This window comes from Pteropus alecto, unplaced genomic scaffold, assembly GCF_000325575.1.
Source record: "Pteropus alecto unplaced genomic scaffold, ASM32557v1 scaffold67, whole genome shotgun sequence".
In the NCBI taxonomy this organism is placed as follows: Eukaryota; Metazoa; Chordata; class Mammalia; order Chiroptera; family Pteropodidae; genus Pteropus; species Pteropus alecto.
In genome coordinates this window covers 10,014,170-10,020,941 of record NW_006441061.1, presented here as the reverse complement: position 1 = coordinate 10,020,941, position 6,772 = coordinate 10,014,170, and the positions used below count along the sequence as shown (strand labels likewise).

Genomic DNA, 6,772 nt, shown 5'->3' with positions numbered 1-6,772 from the left:
ATCTTTGTATTCAAAGCCAGCGGGGGCCATTCAGGGCCGGTGGGGCGGGGCCGCCGGCGCACCCGGAAAGTGCGCGGGGCGCGGGCACAGGGGGCCGCCCCGCCGCCCTTACTCGCATCCCGCCCCGAACACCCACCCGCGCGCGGTGCGAGAGGTAGAGACCAGCTGTCGTCTCCGTTCTGTGGTCGCAGCCTGGGACTCGCACTTCTAACCGCCCCTCCAGCACCCACCGGACGCCGCTGCGCGCGGAGCTCGAGTGCGCCCTACGCGGGTGGGGGTCTGAGCGGAGACAACTGTCGGGCACCCTTGCCCGACCCCAGGACTGGGTAGTTGGACTCCGGAGGCGGGTACGGTGCGGGGAGCCCCCTAGAGGCGGCCCCGGAGACTCGGGGCCTCGGCGAGACAGGGGGTGGGCGGCGTGGAGGCGGCGCTCAGCCGGAGACCGGGACCCTGACTGCCGCGCACTGGGCGTCCGAGGGGCGACGAGGGCTGGGGACGGAGGGTTCCCTGAGAGCCTGGGTTTTGGGCCCTGGGACTCCCCTTGCCGGGTACCCGGACCTGGCCCCCCCCATCTCGAAGTGAGTTCTACGAGTGGGGATGGCGGCAGCGGGTGGAGGGGGCTTTCGGATGGCGTGTCTCGGGGTAGCTGACCCCAGGCGAGGCTCGGACCCGGGTTAGGGGCGCCAGCCTAAGACCGCGCGGCATGGGCTGTGCTGCCGCCCAGCGGCCGCGGCCGGCACTACGTCCAGGGTCCCGGTGGTCTGAGGCTGGCACGACCCCCGCCCGCACTTCGCTGCGCGCAGGCGCCCCCTCTTCCGCCTGCTGCGGGCGACGGGGCCGGAGTCCTCCGGCTAGCACCCTGCTCCACCGTTGCCGGATCTGGAGCCCAGTACAAGTCTCCTGGAAGGTGGCCAAGGCACGTCGGGGGGTTGGCCGATTGGCCGACTGAGCGACCCAGGTGAGCTGGGGAGGGCCCTTTGCCCCCAGGCGGTGGGTAGGGGCAGGCTAGCAGCAGGAGCCTTGGCCGGGGTTGGGGGTGCGTTAGGGATGGAAAGCCTTTCGGATGGGACTGAGCAGGCCAAGGCCAGTGTCGGCCAGGACCAGCCAGGCCATCTGACTGGGGAGTTCGGGCTGCAGCCACCAGAGCTGGCTTTACTGCGTGAGGACAGGGTGAAGGTGCAAGATGCCCAGAGGGAGAAAGCCAGAAAGGATGTGGAGATTCCCGGGTCTGCCCAGGTCCCCTTTGGATGACCTCGGAGAAAACGCCCAGCGGGCCCTGAGCAGTGTGGCCGAACTTGCAACCCTGCCAATCTGTGGGGCTTGGAGGGGTGGGATGGGACCAGAACATGGGGGCACCTGTGGAAGGGCTGTTGTAGAGGCCCCCTGCAGTGCGGCCAGCAGCACCTTCAGCGTGTCTGAGGAAAGGCGGGGTGTTGACCCCATAGCAGCTCCTGGCTTCTGAAGTCCCCAGAAGGAGATCCACACTGAGGCCTGGGCATGTAACATCGCAGTCGTCATCGAGCAGGTGGCGGTGACGTGCTGGTCTCCTTTTTGTTTGAATGGGGAAGAGAGGACGTTTCAGGATCCTGGGGCCGCGAGTGAACGGTGAGCAGGACACAGGATCCATCACAGCTCTGCGGACATGGCCGCCACATGTCCCACTCAGGACACAGACCACATCCATCCCTCAGGATCATCAGAGCCAGTCGCGGGGTGCTACCAGATCACCCTACAGAGCCTAGAGCCTCAGCAGAGGGGGCCAGGGATGGGCAAGGCTCTGATGGCCCCGTGGAATTGCACTGGCGTTGCAGACTCTTCCGGCTGCCACCCCACCCCACCCGATTCCAACGGAAGCACCTGTTCTGAGTATGTGCAGGAGAAGAACTCACTTGATTTGAAGACTTGTCCGCTCAGAGATGGAGCCTGAAGACCAGCTTTACCCACAATATGCATTTCCCCAGTGGATAAACCCTCTGTTGGTACCCTGTGGACAAGAATACCCAAGGCAACTGAGTTCAAAACCTACCATCAGCTTCCTAAAGAGACATGACAAAATTCAAACAGCGGCGGTGTAAACAAGACAGAATGTATTTCTCATCAGAGAAGCTGCAGTCGGTGAGCCTGGGCTGCTGTGTGGCTTGGGGTGTAGGTTCCTCAGATATTGTCCCGCTAGGTGGGCCTTTCGCTTACATGGCTCCGAATGGCAATCAGGATCCAACCATCAAGTCTACATTCAGCCAACAGCGAGGAACAAGAGGCCAGCTAGGGCTTGGGTCCTTTCCTTCCAGGACACTTCCTGGAAGTGGCTCTTGCCACATTTGCTCGCATCCTGTTGCCTAGAACTTAGGTGAGGGAGGCTGGGAAATGTGGTGTTGACTTTAAACAAAAAACAAGATATTTTTCCAACAAAATGAGTTTATTTGGGAACCATGGAGAATTATAATTCTGGACATGGTGACTCTAAGTGGCCACGAGAACAAAGGAGGGGAACCTTTTACAGAGTAAAGAGGGGAGGTGGGCGGGGTTGTTGTAAACAGCCGGTTGCGGGAAACGGGAGGTTGGAAATGTCGCGGCTTCTTATTGGCCGAGAGGTTGCCAGGAGGCGGAGCTCCTCCTCCCGCCTGCTGGAGGCGGAGAGCAGTCCCTTCCGGTTTGGGGTGATTGACGTGAGTGGTGGGGCGAGGCGCGCCCCCTACAGGTGGCCCCCCACTCCAAACTGCGTGACGCTTCTGTTATTAATCCCGCACATGTTTCAGTCGCGGCGGTGCCGGCTAGTCGCGGGGTCATAGAAGAAGGGCTGTGGTTGCGGGATGGATGTGGGGGGGGCAGTCCGTCCAGCCCCGGTGACACCAACATCCAGGCAGCGCTGTCTGTGCTTCACGTCCGCCCCGCTGGGGACACACGCAGCTCTCTAGCTTTGGCGTTTGTATGAAGGACTTTCTGAGAATTGACTTGACAGTGGACGGAGCAGAAGGAAAGATGGAAACGCCCCTGGGCCTCGCCACTGGCGCCTGTGCGGCGCCCAAGAGAGACGCGAGCCGCCGGAGTCACCCTCAGCACGCCGTTGGGGTCGCGATGAGTCTCACGGGCAGGGTTCGGTTTCGCCCTCCGAACTCCAGCCCTGTCTTCCGCAGGAGACTTCGTGTCATAGATTAGGGCACAGCTTGTGTGGCCACCGGGAAATTAACCGGTTTCTGCTCTAATGGCCCAGGAAGTGCTCCCTGGGAACCGCCCGAGCAGAAAGAGACGCGGGCGAGGACAGCCTTTTGCCCCGGCGCTCCTGGCTGCGCCGTTCTCGCCTCGGCCTCGCTCACCCTTATCTCACAGGAGAGTAATCAGTAACCCAGCACTTCGGATTCTCAAGGCTGTGGGGTCCATAAAACCATCCTTCCCTAGTCTTCTGTGATGGCTCTGTGTGGGTGGCTTCTTTTCATTTTAATCGAGGCTAAAAGAAGATCGTTAGGTTTATCTTTGATATTCCTAAAAAGCAATTTACTGTGGTACAATTCACAAAGAATAAAATGCAGCCATTTAGAGTGTGGTAAGTATTGATAGACGTTTGCACCCACAAAACAAACACCATAATTAAAATAAAGAACATTTCCATCACCCCCAAAAAGTTCTCCCATGGACCTTCCCAGCCACCGCCCTGGCCCCTGGCCCCGGGTCACCACTGATCTGATTCCAGCACCATGGGTCATTTGTGCCTCCTCTAGACTCGTATAGGTCCGCGTGGTAAGTGGTTTCGAGCCTGCTCTGGCCTCCGGCATGCGACGCTTTTGAGATGCATCCACCTTGTGCCATGTTTCAGTAACTTCTGGGGGGAGGGTAGGACTTTTGTCCTTTTTCTGTTGTTTTCACCAGAAAAATCTGGCTGACACCACGCAAAACATAGGACAGTTTTTATTGGTAGTTTTCGACTGACAGATTTGATTTCCTTGATAAAAGCCCTGGCATCAAGAGGACACCTCAGAGAGCCCTGGGGAGTGGCCCAGGCCCACCCCTCACAGTGCCGACATGGCCCGTCCTCTCCCGGGCGCTGAGCCAGCCTCACCCGGGAGACGGGGCCAGGCTCACTGCCTGGACGGCTGCTGGCTTGAGACCCGGGGCCTCTCCTATGCCAGAGAAGAGAGGAGCGAGCTGTGTACCCAGTCACTTTGCGGGTGGTCCCCATGCCTGGGGCTGGAACCCCAGGCGCCCCGCCCTCTTCATGCACCAAAGGGACAGGGGTTGGAGCGTCACCTGCACAGCCAGCGGGTTCATGACTCTCCCTAGCTCACAGGTCACGGTGTCCGGTTCTTCCTGTGACACCAGAGCAGAAACATGGGGATGGGAAAACCTGGCCCCTCACCTTCCCTGTGACGGCACGGGCGCCACGTCGCCCACGTCCCCCACGTCCCCCATGGAATTCTGCCGACCGTGCAGCACGAATCGGTCACAGGGAAGAACTTACTTCCCACAGAGTGAATGCCAGCAGCACCTGAGGGTTGGGGATGGTATCAAGGGATGACGGTGTCGCCACGCGGAGGTCCCGGATGAACGGCCACCCTGGGTGCTTGGCTTTCTCACAGGTGAAACAGGTGTCACCAGGACTAATTCAGGGTGCATCTCCTAGTCTTGGAGTCATCTGCCATGGGCACGGTGCCCCGAGGACCTCCCGCGAGATATCTGCTCCAGGAGGAGCTTTCGAAGGGTCGGTGTGAATCTTGACAGGAGGTGACCTGTGGACGCTGCCAGCGTCAGTGGAAGGTTTTGCCCACGAAGAGGTGGCGGCTGACCCGGTGGTCAGTGCTCCCAGTGGTCAGTGCTCCCAGACTGGGCTGCAGTGCTGTTGGGAGGGGAGCAGATGAAGATGCTGGCAGTCACTTGATCCTCCTGTTCAACGCTCCCCTCAGACCGCAGGTTACTTCCCCCTTTGGGAGACAGACATCCATCGACCCTCTGGGAGTCTGGGCTCACGAAATGGGTAGGCGGGGGAGCTGGAAGAAAGGGGGTGCCTCCCAAGGGCCTGGACACAAGGGCACAGTCTCAGGGACCCCCGAATTTGGGCTCTGAAGCATGGGCTGCTTTACAGCAGGGGAGTGACTGACTGTGGCCCTGGTGCCACCAACAGGACAGAGACTCACCTCGGAGCCGATGAAGACAAGGGGCGAGCAGGGGCCCTGCAGCCCTCGGAGGCGTCACCGGCCACTGGGAGGACACCAAGGAGGGTGGCTGTGGGGCTGAGGGCACCCGCAGGGCTTACGTCTGTGACTTTCCTTTTCCAGGGTCCTGGCTCTTTGCGAGAATAGTGGAAACCAGGAGGTTTGGGGTGTTGTACAGGGAGCTTCACTGGCCGGACTTGAAAATGAAGAATTTTAGCGGTTTTCTCCCAGGTGATTCATCTATGGCACGAGCACCTGCTTCGCCAGATTGACAGGCTGTGGAGGGCACAATCCCCACGGGGTGTTCCAGCACTTTGCCAAGAGATAGGGTTTGTTTTGCTTTGTTTTTTATTAGCTAGAATCCCCAGAGCTTGTTAATCTTTATTTAAAAAAATGTTTTAATTGAGGTAACGTTGGTTAACAAGATTTCACAAATTTCTGGTGTACAATACAGTATCGACACCCGTCTACTCCGCCGAGTGTTCACCAACCAGGTCTGGTGTCCCCCCCGTCACCTGGTATGTGACCTTTTCACACATTCAGTGCAGCTGAGCAGGAACCAGCTTTCCAGGAGAGAAGGCTCTAAGCCCAACTCTGCAGACTTACTAAATGCGTTAAATCATCCGAGTGTGGACTTTGATTTATACATTCTTCCCGGAGTATATTACATTAAACAACAGTAACCTTTCACAACGCCAGTCAAAAATGATATGGTTTCCGGGGATAAATCTAACAAAAATGAGCAAGACCTGCATGCAGATTACCAAGCTCTAATGAAAGAGGCCTTCGTGAGTGCGCGGCAGGCCAGGAACCCGTCCCTCAAACCTGTCCTTGAGCCCCTGCAATCCCAACGAACCTTCTAAGGTGTTTCAGAGGATTCGACAAAGTCAAGTTCTAAGGGAAAAAGCCTAAGAAGAGCCCAAGAAGTGACTGTTTGAGAAAAACAATGTCCTGCCAGCTGCCATGACCCATGCAGACATAACAGAGCCGGGCCCCTGGACACCTGAATGATAACAGAATGAGAATTAGAGCCTCTGAAAGAGAAGGAACTAGGTCATGAATAAATCAATACAGTGAAACTTAAAAATCAAAAATTAAATATAATAGCGTGTGGTATGCAGTATTTCGCAAAACTGACAGTTAAGGTACTTGGTAAGCAGGCACTTAGCTTGGAGAAGGCTGAATTGGGGCTCGGGCCACCAGAAGTCCTTGAGCTGTCCAGATGAAGGTGTAAGGCCAGTTAAGTTAGGTGTTCACAGTATAAATGCCGACCTATTAAGGAGAAAAATGGAACGCCCGCATTGGGCAGAACCACCACCCCATAAAAGCAAGAAAAAAAAAAAACTACAGAAAAATAAGACAACTAAAAGACAAACACACAAAAATGTCACAAAAGTAAGTTCAAGTCTCTGTGTGAGCCTCTGTCACACACACCCGTTAAAAGGGACTGGACGGCGGGCCTGGACACAGCCCTCCAATGTAGGCTCCTTTGTCACCTATTCTCCTCAGAGGGTGGGACTCCTTCCCCCAGACGCCCAGCAAGTGGGGTGCGGGTGGACAGAGCTGAGCTGACACAGCCCCAGGCTCCCAGATCTGGCTGCCTCCCAGCCCCCGACCCCCAGGGAGCT

The 6,772-nt window shown here is 57.5% G+C and overlaps 1 long non-coding RNA gene across 1 annotated transcript; it reads right to left on the bottom strand.

Moving 5' to 3' along the window:
* Positions 1-2,385: 2,385 nt before the first annotated feature.
* Positions 2,386-6,762, bottom strand: LOC107196110. Its single transcript, XR_001517439.2, has 3 exons — positions 4,454-6,762; positions 4,243-4,302; positions 2,386-3,817 (listed from the first exon to the last, which is right to left on the bottom strand). It is a non-coding gene; the product is annotated as an uncharacterized LOC107196110 (long non-coding RNA).
* Between the last annotated feature and the right edge of the window lie 10 nt (positions 6,763-6,772).